Consider the following 15,832-nt stretch of genomic DNA (forward strand, 5'->3'; position numbering starts at 1 on the left):
CTTTATTGAGTATCTACTCCATGCTAGACATTGTACCAATTATTTAATAATTAAAAAAAAACAGTTAAAAAATACACTAAGAGTTATTTCTGTGTGTTCTGTTAACACTTTTATCAACTCTGAGATCATGTACTATCCCATTTAATTGAGGGATAAACAACTGAGTTAATAGGGATTCTTTGCCAGTGCAAAATAAGGAGCTAAATTGATTCTCAGTGTACTGATAACAATTTTTGGGTGAAAGTAGCTAGATCATATGTGGCGGAATTTAACCATACATGCTGTTAAATCCACTTTTGATCTAAGATAGAACTTGGGTCTCCTTGTGATTCATAGATCTGCAGTCCCAGTTGCTCACCTACTCTTTGTGCTTCCTTGTACTCAAAGATGTGGGAGAATTGAGCAGTCAGTCACGGGGGGGTATATACTGGTACAATATTTCGTTGAGCAATTTGGCATTATCTCTCAAAAGAAACAATGCTTAGACTTGAGGTTGCTTGCATTTATATTCAGATACACCTGTGTGCTACATTGCAGTAGCAAAAACCCAGAAACCACACATCAGGGTACGGTGGAATTCTTTGCAACCTTTGGAAAGATTAAGGTACATGTGTGCTTCCAAGGAGAGAGGGAGAAGGAGAAAGAGTGTGTGTGTGTGTTTGCTGGCACATGCTTTCTTTTTTGGTTTTGTGTGTTTTTTACTTGTTTCTGAGGATCCAAAAGAAAACATTGGTGTCTTTAGGCTTAGGAAGAGGATTTGGGTGTCTGGAAGGTAACTTTTACTGTTCAGTTTTAGCTTCCTATAACTTTCAAATTATTTATACTGAATACGTGTTGCTTTTAGTTTTTAAAAAGCATATATGAAGAGAGGCAGATGTAATTTTAAGTTTTTCCAAAGGGTCATAGAACTTTAACTCTGGCAGGGACCTTAGAGAACCTTGGATAATTGCCCTCAATTTAAATATAAGAAAACTTAGATTTAGGAAAGTATCAGCAACACCTACGCTAGAATTCAGATCTCAAGGACTTCAAGAGCTTATGACTATAGTGATGTGTTCTGTTCTTATTCTGACAGTTTATTTAACTGATGTCCATTTCTCATTGTGAAGAATTGATTTTGAAAGACACAGTAAAATGTTGACCTTTGTAAGACAGATCTTAATGTAACTACCTCTGGCAATAAAGGTAAAGTGGTAGTGTTAACTCTTACCTACATTTGTAACTTATCCTTAAAAGAGAATTTATTTATGAGTTCTGTAAGTTTTTAATATTTGAAATGAGTTCAAACCTTCTCTTTTTTATTTGAGTACTAGCTGACTATCTAGATTTTTAAAACGATTTTACTGGGTTTTTGTTCCACCTAATTTTCAGGAGTGAATAGATGGAGAAATACTTTTTGTGTCTTCTAAGTGCCTTGCTGTTTAAAGATCAAGTATACTGAAAAAGATGATAGGGAAATTGTTTAATGGAGGAATTTCATATATTGAAGATGAATTCTCAGTTCTTTAAAATATGAGTTCTTCTTTTAACTATGCTGCTGCTAAGTCGCATCAGTCGTGTCTGACTCTGTGCGACCCCATAGATGGAAGCCCACCAGGCTCCTCCGTCCCTGGGATTCCCCAGGCAAGAACACTGAAGTGAGTTGCCATTTCCTTCTCCAGTGCGTGAAAGTGAAAAGTGAAAGTGAAGTCGCTCAGTTGTGTCCCACTCTTAGCGACCCCATGGACTGCAGCCTACTGATGCTAAGTCGCATCAGTCGTGTCTGACTCTGTGCAACCCCATAGATGGAAGCCCACCAGGCTCCTCCGTCCATGGGATTTCCCAGGCAAGAGTACTGGAGTGGGGTGCCATTGCCTTCTCCATCTTTTAACTATAAATTGAGTCTTTTAATTTTCTCTTAATTCAAACCAAGCGAAGAAATTGATAGTGCTGAGACTGGTGGTTTAGCTTGAGACTGGACATCCAAACTGCAGTCAATGAATATTTTTTATGGTTGATTGACTTTAGGGTCCAAGCAATGATTTTTTGTTTTGTCACTAAGTTCAAACAATGTTTTGTTACTAAGTCGTGTCCCACCAGGCTCTTCTGTCCATGGGATTCCCTAGGCAAGAATGGTGAAGTGGGTTGTAGCCACTTTAATTGTGTTGTAAGCGCAGACTGACCTGTGGAATTGGTCAGACTGACCTGACAGTTGACTTAAACAGTTGAATTAGGTATGACTGGAAAACAGTCATTTTACTGGATATTCATTACATCCTTTTCTATCTCTAGAATATTTTCCCTAATTCCTTTATTCAGCAGATGTCTATGAAGCACCTTCTATGTGCCAGGCACAATATAGGATTCTCTGGGTGCATGAGTATTCAGGCTGATAGCAAAGAGTATTCAGGCTCCCTTGAATCAAGTAGTATTACAACTTTTCTTGGTTTTTTAGTATCACCCAAAAGGGATTTGTTACAGTTTTTGTTATTATGTATTTCTACATCTCCAAAAATGCTTTTATGTGTACCTTTTCTTTTATTACTTGTAAGCCAGTTTCTCATCTCAGGAAAAACAGATCTCAGCTCCCAGTCAGTCCCGTTATGATCAGCTGTTTTCCTTAACTGGTAGAAAATAAACTGTGTACTATGATGCCGTCTTAGCGGTCAGAAAAACTAGTAATTTATTTTAGGCAAGATAGAATCCAGGCTTGATATTATAATTTTTAAAAAGAGAAGCCTGCTGCTGCTGTTGCTAAGTCGCTTCAGTCGTGTCCAACTCTGTGCAACCCCATAGGTGGCAGCCCACCAGGCTTTGCCATCCCTGGGATTCTCCAGGCAAGAACACTGGAGTGGGTTGCCATTTCCTTCTCCAATGCATGAGAGTGAAAAGTGAAAGTGAAGTCGCTCAGTCGTGTCCGACTCCCAGCGACCCCATGGACTGCAGCCTACCAGGCTCCTCTGTCCGTGGGATTTTCCAGGCACGAGTACTGGAGTGGGGTGCCATTGCCTTCTCCAAGAGAAGCCTAAGTGGATGCAATAAGATGATTTTCAAAGATCAAGGATGGTTTTGTTAAACATTTTTGCAGCCAGAAGAAAAAGAAGGTTTAATTGTTTCTTTTGGACATAAACAAGAGAAAGACAAGGGGACTGCTTCTGACTTTGAACTGGGTGTTATCTTCCCAGAGCTCCCATTGTTTAGGTTCTGGTTTCAGATTTGCAGGACCAGAATGTCAGTATTATAAGTGCATTCAGAAGATGATCAGGCTATATAAACTGTAGACAGTGTAGAGAATTAATTCACAGAAAACAAATCCATGGACAAATAAGGATGGGGCTGTTACTTTGATTGTGGTCACTGAACACCTTTTTTAAAAAGAGATGACTGTTGAGCTAAATGTAAATAACAAGCAAGCAATATGAATATCTAGAAGTGTCTTCCAAGCTGAGGGAAAATAGTGCTAAGGTCTTGAGATGGAAAACAGGCTTGGCTTATTTATAGAAAGAAGGCCAGTGTGTTTGGAGTAAGGGGTAGGTGATGAATTTGGCATAATGGGCCAGTTTCTGTTAGGACCCTATAGGGCTCCAAAATCACTGCAGATGGTGACTGCAGCCATGAAATTAAAAGGTGTTTGCTCCTTGGAAGAAAAGCTGTGACCAACCTAGACAGCATATTAAAAAGGAGAGATGTTACTTTGCCAACAAAGGTCCGTCTAGTCAAAGCTGTGGTTTTTCCAGCAGTCATGTATGGATGTGAGAGTTGGACTATAAAGAAAGCTGAGCACCGAAGAATTGATACTTTTGAACTGTGATGTTGGAGAAGACTCTTCAGAGTCCCTTGGACTGCAAGGAGATCCAGCCAGTCCATGCTAAAGGAAATCAGTCCTGAATATTCATTAGAAGGACTGATGCTCAAGCTGAAACTCCAATACTTTGGCCGCCTGATGTGAAGAACCGACTCATTGGAAAAGACCCTGATGCTGGGAAAGATTGAAGGCAGGAGGAGAAGGGGATGATGGAGGATGAGATGGCTGAATGGCATCACTGACTCAATGGACATGAGTTTGAATAAACTCCGGGAGTTGGTGATGGACAGGGAGGCCTGGCATGCTGCGGTCCATGGGGTCGCAAAGAGTCAGACATGACTGAGTGATTGAACTGAACTGAACTCAGGGTCAGGTAAATGAGACAGAATTTTATTTTAAGTGTGGATAAATGGAAGTGTGACATGATTTGATTTACTTTAAAAAATGCATGTATTTATTTATATGGCTGTGTCAGGTCTTAGTTGCGGCATGTGGGATCCTCATTGGATCATTCAGGATTTTCTTTGCTGTGGAAGGACTCTTTAGTTGTAGCGCATGAGCTTAGCTGCTCCACAGCATGTGAGATCTTAGTTCCCCAACCAGGGATTGAACCTATGACCCCTGCATTGTTAACACTGGTTTACTTTTTTAAAGTTCATTGTGGCTGCTCTGTGGCGAATAGATTGTCCCATAGAAAAAGCTGGAAGATCAATTAGAAACCAGGTAACACTGGTTCCGGTGAGACAAAACTGCACAAAAGTGGATGAACTTTGAAATGGATTAATGTGGAATACATTAGGGAAGCAGTACAGCTGACAAGACTTGTTGATAGATGGGATATGGAAAGACAGGGGTTTTGGCTTGAGCAACCGGATGGAAGATGGTGCCGTTTAGTATTGTAGTCATGTTAGACTTCTCAAATGAATATGATTAAGGAATGTTAGAAATTGTGCTTTTTAATTCTGTAAGCTTCTGGCAAAGGAGAGAGATCTCCTCTGGAAAAGACAGTGTTTGTTTGTTTTTGGTAAACTCGGAAAACTCTGACATATTAGAACAGTAGAGATTTCATTAAAAAAATTAACGATGATTAGGTGCTAAAATATAGAAAGTTATTTTAAAAGTATTAGGACATAGGATTTTTTTCCCAGGTTCTAGTCTTGAAAGTAGGCCTGAGCCTATCAACGGTTTGCCCAGGTGTTAATAATAATGGTGCTCAGAATTTGTTAGAAGAAAAGAGCACAATTTTCAACAGAGTTACTGCTTGAAAATGAAATCAGAATTGAAAGGTAGGATATATAGTTAGGTATCTTTTATTGGGGTGTTTATCCAATTCTTCCATGTTGAATAATCCTTGATCTAAGAATCATCTGGTCACAGGAATTAAAGTATTGGATTAGAAGCTGAAAGACTTGGAGTTCTGAACTCAGTCCACTTTCTTAATAGTCATGTAACCATGATAGCTATTTCAAATCCTGAAAGATGATGCTGTGAAAGTGCTGCACTCAATATGCCAGCAAATATGGAAAACTCAGCAGTGGCCACAGGACTGGAAAAGGTCAGTTTTCATTCCAATCCCAAAGAATGCTCAAACTACCGCACAATTGCACTCATCTCACACGCTAGTAAAGTAATTCTTAAAATTCTCCAAGCCAGGCTTCAGCAATACATGAACTGTGAACTTCAGGATGTTCAAGCTGGTTTTAGAAAAGGCAGAGGAACCAGGGATCAAATTCCCAACATCCGCTGGATCATCGAAAAAGCAAGAGAGTTCCAGAAAAACATCTATTTCTGCTTTATTGACTATGCCAAAGCCTTTGACTGTGTGGATCACAATAAATTGTGGAAAATTCTGAAAGAGATGGGCATACCAGACCACCTGACTTGCCTCTTGAGAAACCTGTATGCAGGTCAGGAAGCAACAGTTAGAACTGGACATGGAACAACAGACTGGTTCCAAATAGGAAAAGGAGTACGTCAAGGCTGTATATTGTCACCCTGCTTATTTAACTTATATGCAGAGTACATCATGAGAAACGCTGGGCTGGAGGAAGCACAAGCTAGAATCAAGATTGCTGGGAGAAATAGCAATAACCTCAGATATGCAGATGACACCACCCTTATGGCAGAAAGTGAAGAAGAACTAAAGGGCCTCTTGATGAAAGTGAAAGAGGAGAGTGAAAAAGTTGGCTTAAAGCTCAACATTCAGAAAACTAAGATCATGGCATCCGGTCCCATCACTTCATGGCAGATAGATGGGGAAATAGTGGAAACAGTGGCTGACTTTATTTTGGGGAGCTCCAAAATCACTGCAGATGGTGATTGCAGCCATGAAATTGAAAGACGCTTACTCCTTAGAAGGAAAAGTTATGACCAACCTAGACAGCATATTCAAAAGCAGAGACATTACTTTGCCAACAAAGGTCCATCTAGTCAAAGCTATGGTTTTTCCAGTAGTCATGTATGGATGTGAGAGTTGGACTATAAAGAAAGCTGAGCGCCGAAGAATTGATGCTTTTGAACTGTGGTGTTGGAGAAGACTCTTGAGAGTCCCTTGGTCTGCAGGTAGATCCAGCTAGTCCATCCTAGAGGAGATCAGTCCTGGGTGTTCATTGGAAGGACTGATGTTGAAGCTGAAACTCCAGTACTTTGGCCACCTTATGTGAAGAGCTGACTCACTGGAAAAGACCCTGATGCTAGGAAAGATTGAGGGCGGGAGGAGAAGGGGATGACAGAGGATGAGATGGTTGGATGGCATCATCGACTCGATGGACATGGATTTGGGTGGACTCCAGGAGTTGGTGATGGACAGGGAGGCCTGGCATGCTGCAGTCCATGGGGTCGCAAAGAGTGGAACACGACTGAGCGACTGAACTGAACTGAACCATGATAGATTGTAACCTCTTAACTTCTGTTTCCTTATTTGTATTGTCTGTCTTTGTTTGTTTGTTTGTTTCCTTATTTATAAAATACTTGCCCTGCATGCCTCACAGTTCTGTTAAAAAAATCCCAAAGAAAATCATGAATGTGAAAGTATTTTGAAGACAGTGAAGCACTGACTACTGCTTGTAAGGGAATGGTTATATAGTTTAAAGCACTTAACCACAAAAGGACCTTAGAAGTCCTTTTAAAGACGACAAAAAAGTGCTTGCTTTGGCAGCACAAATACTAAAATTTGAACAATACAGCGATACAGAGAAGAGTAGCATACCCCTCCCCCACAAAAAAGACAAGGAAGGTAGTGGTGGGAGGGTTCAGGTTATATCTTGACTGTGAATCTTGAGGTTATGATTTCCATTAAACTGTAGTAGTACTCAGCTCTATAAACCTATTGTATGTGGCCTTGTCATTCTTAACCAAAATGACTTGTGAAACAGAGAACCACAGATTAATGCGATGAGGATGATATAATGAAAGTTTGGTTTTGCTCTCTTATTTGGTAGTTAGAATTTTATTCCTTGCCATAATGAAAATGAAAGGCAGCAGAATGTGGTTAGTATTTTTTACTTAAAATTTTCCCCCTTTATTTGCTCTTTGGGCTATGGAGTGGGCTTTTGTTTGGTTTACTTGGAGTATCGTTTTCTTAAGAAAGGAGAAGTGTACACCTGCCAGAGGCTTGCTGGCAGCTGAAAGCAGCTGTTGGTCAGCAGGAGAAAAGCTGGGGGAAAAGCAGGTTGGGGAATGGAAAACGTAAAGCAAGAGGGAGGAAAAACAGATTTGAAGGCGTGCTCAAGAAAAAGCATTTAAATCATTTTCCAAAAGGCTCAAGTTTTCTTTTTAAAAATCTGTCTTTGAGTTCAGGTACTATTCTTTGAGGTGATTGAAGAAGGGGTTGGTCTTAGAGGAGAGTGAATGAAAGGGAAAGATGGAGGACAGGTTTTCAGGAGGTTAGAGGTAGATGATGAAGAGGAAGGAGAAGGTGCTCTGTGGAAACGTGAGAACTGACTGAGCATGTCCTGGGTTACTGTATGTTATTCTTACTGAAGTATAAAGTCAGTCCCTTTACTCCCTCTGCTTAAGTAACACTAGTGCTGTGTTCCCATTAACTGGGGGCAGTATTTAACCAAGAGCTAAGTTTTTTATTATTGAGAAGATCTGGACTGAATTCATTGGCTTTTTTGGTTTGGTTCAGACTATGTTATTGTGTATTTAATATATTGCTCTGATGTTGATTTTTTTTTTTAAGCTTTTCTAACCTACTGTTCCCTCTGAATTTATTGTTTTTGAGGGGACGGGAAAAAAAGGCCTAACAAGAAGTAGAGAGATTGTGACACCTTCAGTTGAAGTCCTCCTGATTGACTTTCTCAGTTTCTTTTTCCCACATCACTCCCAAGAGACAATCTCTAATCTCTGACCATGAATTTCGTGTCCATCCAGTACAGGGTGTGTACGTGAATGTGTAAATTCTATCACAGTCACTTTTTTCATTTATTCTATTTTTTTCAAGATCCACGTGGATCCACATAGATCTAGGTACCTCGTTTTAGCTTTTTACCCTTCTGTATGAATATTTCAGTTTACCAAATCCCCAAACCTCCATGATGGATATTTAAATCGTTTCCATTTTTCTTTTTGCCATTACAGACAAAACTTCACTGAACAACCACCTCATACAGTTTTTTCCTCCTCCTTCCTTGTTATTGCTTTTTTGGTTTGAGTTTTGTCCAAAATATCTTACTTTAATTCTCCCATTTTGCCAGTTTTCTTTTACTAAGACCAGAGGCTCTGAAATGTTCTTTTCCTATGGATTCTCTCTGGACTCGGATAAATATGGCAACCTTTACATTAATGTTTTGCATTTTTATTGTTTCATATCCAGTAGCTGATTTTCGTATACATCAGTGACTACTCACCTTTTCCCTTTCTCCATTATATGTTTTATTACTGTTTAACTTCTAGAATATGTCTCACGCATTAAATGTAGGACTAGTAAAATATGTCTCACCCATTAAATGTAGGACTAGTAGTGAGTGATCTCCAATCCAGTTCATGCAATTCTTGTATTGTCTTATAAATTCAGCATGATCCAAATGTAGCTGATACTTACAAAAGAGTTTTTTGTAGCATTCTTAGCCAAAGTAAACATTTTAAAAGTGTCAGCCTTTACCTTAGAACTATTACAGGTAAATTTTGTTTAGGGATCATATAATTCAGTGACCAGTGTCTTACTTGTATCTTTTTCTGGAATCTTTAATCTACTGTGTGGGTGCGTGCTCAGTCGTGTCCACATGGCCTGTAGCCCGCAGGACTCCTCTGTCCGTGGAATTTCCCAGGCAAGGATACTGGAGTGGGTTGCCAGTTCCTTCTCCATTATCCACTATACTTTAGTCATTATTGTGAGGTTGGGTGTATTTTTAATTTTTATGTTGCATGTTTTTTACCCCTTTTAAAAGCTGGGTTCCCATTCAGAGCTTTGAGCACTTGGAATGCTAAAGTGTTATAAAGGAAAACTGGTTCTCTTCTCTAATAATACACCCCCCCAACCCCTACCACCTGCTGAAGTGTTTTAGTAGGACTTCCTTTCTTGAATATATCAACTTTGTCTTTAAGACACAATATATGTCTTTAAGAATTTATGTGCTAAGTATGTTTAAAAGCAGTTGATAAGACCTTAAAATGGAAATGTTAGTAATAAATATAACTAGAATATCAGGTGCCTGTGTATTTTCTTACAGATTTGTTTATGTCCTTAAGAAATAGTTCAAGTCACAAGTTACTGTGGTTGGAAAGTAACCTTTGGATCTGGGCTTGTTCTGACTTTATTGTAGGTGAAGTGTTCCACGGAAAATATAACCTCTGTATGTTCAGAAGTATCTGTCTGATCACCCAGTAGGCAGTTTTCAGTGAATTATAGCTTCCTTATCTTGTAATCACCAAGTTTGAATGGAGTTCCTTACCTGCTCTTTATCACATTAGTCCTATGTTTTATGCTGCAGAGAAATGCTTCTATTTTGAATCTTTCTTTAGAATAAAAATATGTTCTTATGTGGAACACCAGCACCATGAAGTTTTGTTTTTCCTTCCACTCTAGAAACTCTGCTATAAAAAGTTTTAGTTCCTAAGTCAAAAATAATTTTTTCTTTGAACCGTAGTTACCGTCTTGGGATATTTCATCTGGATCCATAATAGAAGACTTTACTGTTTCTGTAGGCATCAAAATATGATATAAAGAATCTTCTTCTTGAATTATATTTTGTTTGCATAATTCTTATTTAAAACACCTTTTTCCTTGATTTTATGAAAATATGCTCACTAAAAAAAAAACTTTAAAATAATAGAAAGTATAACTAAAGGAAGCAATCCCTCAGTCTTTATGCCACATCTGGTTGAGTAGTTCCCTTAGTGGTTACGGCGACTTAGTTCTGCACCAGCAGTACAGGAGAGCACTTGTCTCTCTGGGCTTTCCCAGCATTGTCATCATTAAAACATGCCATGCACATTTGTTTTAGGGGAAGATACAATTTAGTTCATATTGACTTTTTATTTACCTATAAGTCAGTAGTGATAAGAGTGGAAATCTGAATCTTTTTAGTAAAACTTTGTTAATCAAATTTGATTTATAGAGAGGGGAAACCTTTTTTTCAAATGTATAACTTACTGTCTAATCTTTCAAGGATAGAAATCTAAAGCGCAGATTAATTCAATCATTTATTAAATAAGTATTTATTTCTGATTTTCCATGTGCCAGACACTGTCTGGGTATAGCAACAAAACAGACATCTGCCTTCTTTTACATCTCAGGTAAAGTATGGTAGATGACTTTATGTGCTGTAGAAAAAAAATGAAGGAAAAATAAGACTGTGGCTGTAGGGGCTGGGGATGACATGTTTAAAGGTGTCAGGGAAGGCCTCACAGAGCTGGTGATTATTAGGGAAAGCCCCACAGTGGTGAGGTTGTGTGCCAAGAGAATATCTGGGGAAGGAGTTATCCAGGTAGGATAAAGGGCAGGTACAAAGCCCTAAGGCAGGAACGAGCGTATTCTGTCTGAGAAACAGCAGCAGAGAAGAGCAATGTGGCTGGAACACAGAGAGCTCCAGAGAACATAATTGGAGATGAGGCGAGAGAGGTAATGAGGTCCAGATTGTGCAGGGCCTTTTCAGTTATTTTAAGGACTTTGGCTTTTACTCAGAGAGAGATGGAAATCATTGGAGGTTTCATCCATGATTAAACTAAAAAGGTAATGGCAAAAAATACTTATGTTCAGAAGTTTTTGTTTTTTCTTATAATTTGGGTATTAACTAGTGGCTCCTCGTGAGCCACAAAGATTTAAACATTTGTGTCAGTACTGAAAATTTCCCAGAAATACAGATCTTAAGTATTACATTTAAATTCAGAGAAAGGAAGTATAATAGGAAAGCCTGTCTATAGATATTCATTCCTGGGTGGCCCTGCTTTATTACTGAGTTCTTATCCTGAATTGTCTTGCAAAAAAAGTCAAGGATGTATTCTGTGGAAGACACTGTATTCACCCTTAGACATTGGAGGAGATATACGCGTACCGTATATACTCTATTTTATGTTAATGCCTTGTATAACCACCGTTTATACCTATAAATACCATTGCTAGCACCCAGAAGAAGCTTGCTGTGTTCTAGATCATAGCCCCTTCTAGATCATAGTCCCTGCCACTGCTCAGAGGTGTCACTGACCTGACATTTGTGGTAGTAGATGATTGTTTGTGATTTCACCACGTAGGATTCATTGCAGACCAATATAACTTAGTTTTGTCTGTTTTTGAACTTTATGTAATTAAATGGAATAATACTACATGTCATCTTTTATGTCTTCTTTCATAACCCAACTATATGTTTGTAAAGTTCATCTGTGTTGTTACGTAGAACTGTAATTTAATTGCCATGTATATATATTCCTGTCATGAATATATCACAATTTGTGTATCTGTTCTGTTGATATTTTTGTTAGTAACATTGCTGCTGTGAATGTTCTCATTTATATGTGCTGATGGACATGTGCAGGACTTTCTCCAGGCCATATTTGGGGGTGCAATTGTTGGATCTTTAGTTAGGGGCTTCCCAGGTGGCGCAAGAATAAACTGATTTCCAAAATGGTTGTACTGATTTGTCTTTCTACCCACAGAACAGGGTGAAAGTGTTCCTGTTCCTTCTAGTCCTTATCACTATTGTCGGACTCAAATTTTGCCTGTCCACTAGGCCTAAAAGTGTGCATTCTAATTAACTGAGAAACCAAAACATTAAACACAGTTGGTGTTCAGTAAATATCTGCTAGATAAATTTGACCTGACTCTTGCTATTTTAAATCTTCTAATCACGACTTGTCCTCTTGTAGATTCAGTAGTTCAGTATGGTTTTTGGTGAGGGCTCAAATCCACTGCTGATAGTAACTAGACTTGGTTAACCAAAATAAGAGGAGCTTATTTGTACCAGGGTAGCAGTTAAAGATAATATTTACATTTTCAGGAAAAGATTCTGTTTTTTAGGAATCACCAATGTAGGCAGTATTTCCTTTTCTCATAAAAAGGAAGATAGCACCAGAATTTTCTGCCTAGCTTATGTTCCTAGAAGCCTAGAAACCATTTTTATCCCTATTTTTGTTTTGAATGACTTTGTAGGATATGGTAGATTATTTAGGGTGGTAGTGGTTAGCTAAGATATCTCACCAGTCTTCAACAGCAACCTCAGTGTGGCAGCTGTTTATTAAAACCATAGGATACATAGCTTTGTTTAAATGCATCTTGCTTCAGTGTAATTGACCCACAGAGCACTTTTTATAAAGGGTATGTTACATGAAAACTTGATAGTAATTCTTTAAGCATTTTGTGAAGTTGCTGGCAAAAATGATTGCTCTCCTATTATAAATGTTGACATGGGGCAAGTCACTTATTTCATTATTGCTGTATTCATAGGCCAGTTCATTAGAAGAATTAACTTGAATTTTTCTGACTTTAATTTCTAAGTATAAACTTTTTGAGAAATGACTAGAAACTAGAGCACTCAGAACTAGTGATGAGATAACAAGAATGGTAATTTTGACTAGTAAATCCTAGCTAATGTATTACTTGCTTTTGTAAAATTTTCTCTTTTCAGAATAGCCTAAGTAAAGACTTGTATGAGATTCAGAATCTTAAGTCTGATTCATCATCTCTATTTCCCACAGAGATTTCCTGTTAGACAAGACAAATAAGAGTCTTCCTACTGACTTGGTGAGTTTTTACATAGTTTTATTTTAAACATAGTTTATAGTTTTATTTTAAACATAGTTTAAGATAGATCATGAGGACAGAAGTGGAATGAAATGCATAGAAGTATTTATCATGACTTAAAAAAAATACACATCTTGAGTGTAATAAACTCTCTCATTTCAGTGCAAATAGTGTGTAAAGTTGGAAGTCATACAAGGTGAGAATGTAAGTTTTTTTTTTTTTTAATAATGACCATTACAACCAGTGTTAAACATTTTTCATAACTGGTTTCAAAAGAGGTTTTATTCTAAATATTCTTTCCTGGAGTAAACCAGAGTTATTTATTCAGGTCTTCTCTGGTGACTGCTATATATAGGATAAGGCTTTACACTAATGATGGAGACGAGAAAAGGTGTTTGGATTTAAAATTTTAATTAATGGTTGATAATACATGATCTGGACATTTTTAGAGTAAGATTATTTTTCTCCCTAGAAAAGATCTTCAGAGAAATTTATATTCTAGCTTATAAAAAGAGATACCTTAAAGCAATTCATGGGCTTCATTTTACTCTATATAAAAGGAGTTTGATTTTGAGCAAATTATCTTTGTGTATGTACCTTAGAATTCATCTTTCTATGTGTAACTTAGATATTTCTGCCATTCTAGCTACCATCTTGAAAGTTTTGCTTGTGGCATGAGGTTCTTACCTTAAATGCTTATGTATGTTTTTACACAGTTTTATTGGGTAAAATAGGTGTTATTGCATTTTAATCTTTTAAATTCTGCCAAATCATCAGGAGCCAGGAAATTGTGTTAAGACAGACATTTTAACTTTGACCTGTTTTGTCTGCCTGTGTGGTTTTACTTTTTCCTTGCGTCATGAATTTTGGAATGAACACTTAAAACCGAGAACTTGCTGCTCATCGTTTGTCCCATTTAGTTTAGTTAGAACCTTACCGTTACCATAGAAATTGGCTTATTTTTAAGAACTTTGGAAAGGAGAATTTATTTTTTGCAGGTGGTTTTAGGTAGGGAACATGGATCCAATGTAAACAGTCATCAGATTTCTCTACTTAAGACCACACTTGAAGGAAACGAAAGCATACGTATACCTCAGTATCTCCTTTGTAGTTAGAGAGAGGTCTAGATGTCTCTCACTGAAAGTTTCCAGAGAATACTGAATTCCATACTACTAGGTAGTGGTTGTTGTTCAGTCGCTGAGTCGTGTCCACCTCTTTGCAAACTCAGGGACTGTAGCACGCCAGGCGTCCTTGTCCTTCATTAGATCCCGGAGTTTGTTCAAATTCATGTCCATTGAGTTGGTGATGGCTATTTAACCATCATATCCTCTGCCATTCCTTTCTCCTTTTTCTCTCAACATCAGAATCTTTTCCAGTGAGTTGGCTCTTTGCATCAGGTGGCCAAAGTATTAGAGTGTCAGCATCAGTCATTCCAATGAATATCCAGAGTTGATTTCCTTTAGTATTGGCTGGTTTGATGTCCTTGCAGTCCAAAGGACTCTCAAGAGTCTTCTCTGGCACCACAGTTCCAAAACATCAGTTCTTTGGTGTTCAGCCTTCTTTATGACCCAGCTCTCACATCTGTACGTGACTAATTAGCTTTGCTTATGTGGACGTTTGTTGGCAAAGTGATGTCTCTGTTTTTTAATACACTATCTGGGTTTGTCATAACTTTCCTCCCAAAGAGCAAGTATCCTTTAATTTCATGACTGCGGTCACCGTCTGCAGTGCTAGATAGTATGTAGTCGTAAATGCTGAAGAGGATTGGTTGCCCTTGTAGTAGACCAAATCCTCTGGAGCAGGTGGGTCTTTTCAGCTTCTGAGTTAATGAAGTTATCCCAAATTGTATACCTCAAGGCCAGTTTAGAATTTCTTCTTTGGTATGCATTGTTTGGCCCCTTCTCTAGCCAGATTGTGTTAACAAGAAATATTTTTTAAAGGTTTGACTAAAACATTGGTGGGCAAAGAGAACTGCTTGTTGAATATGGCTTCTCTAAAGGCCAGAGGACCCTGTGAGGTTATGCAGCCTCTGCCTATTTGTTTCATAAAATGACTCCTTAGTTTTTGAATTCATTACAGATTGGACATGCTTAAATTGTATTAAGGCCAAGCCACTCATCTGTTTGCTGTTTGATTTTATAAGGTTCTTCATAATTGTAGTTGAGAGGAGAAGGTGAAAAACTGTAACTTCTCAAATCTCAAAAAAGCTTTATATAATTATATAATAGTCTCTTAACCAGAAGGTTTTGTCCCTCTTCTTCTTCCTCTTCCTTCTTCTTCTTTTTTTAAAATTCTGTTCCAGCTCTTGTTTTAGACTAAATTTTCTCAACCTAGAGCAGAAGTCTTTGATAACATGTGGGATGTGTTAAAATCTTCATTTTCCCTAAGTTTGCTCTTTGTGGCCCTAGAGATTTTTGCCCAAGCCATTCAGTGGAATCAACACATTATTATTAGTGAAGAGAGAGAAGTTGCTGATTGTTTGGTTCTGCCTATCTAACTTCTTTTCTAAAGGTGTTTTCCTTTGGAACAGAGATCTGCTTTGAAGTGAAATAGCCCCTTTATAGTCAGATTTGTTTGCTGATTTGAATTCATGTCTTTCTATTTTAGCCATCTCCCAAATAATGGATTTTGAAAGTGATGTGTGGAGAAGCTTAATCTGATGAGCACTATCTGCCTTTTTTTTTTTTAAAGCAGTTGGAGGAAGTTGGCTTTTTGTTTGTTTGTTTTGTATTTTATCCTAGCAGGGGTTTAGTAGTTAACACCAGCACATCACCTGATGAAAGAACCCAGACTTTGTGAAACTGTGCTTGTTGCACTCATGGTTTATTCTGCAGGATCCTCCATTCAAGTGGAGACAGGAATTTTTTTTT

General features: G+C 38.0%; 1 protein-coding gene across 2 annotated transcripts in view; it reads left to right on the forward strand.

Moving 5' to 3' along the window:
* The window catches only part of SPOP (speckle type BTB/POZ protein), an 84,773-nt gene that overhangs the window by 35,206 nt on the left and 33,735 nt on the right, over nt 1-15,832 (forward strand). The window contains exon 2 of one of the 2 annotated variants that reach the window (XM_005890342.3): nt 12,917-12,962. The exons of the other annotated variant lie outside the window; for it this stretch is intronic. The gene's annotated coding sequence lies outside the window, so the exon portion shown is untranslated. The remainder of the gene's footprint in view (nt 1-12,916; nt 12,963-15,832) is intronic. 2 annotated transcript variants of the gene reach the window in all.

This window comes from Bos mutus, chromosome 19 (genome assembly GCF_027580195.1).
Source record: "Bos mutus isolate GX-2022 chromosome 19, NWIPB_WYAK_1.1, whole genome shotgun sequence".
NCBI classification, from domain to species: Eukaryota; Metazoa; Chordata; class Mammalia; order Artiodactyla; family Bovidae; genus Bos; species Bos mutus.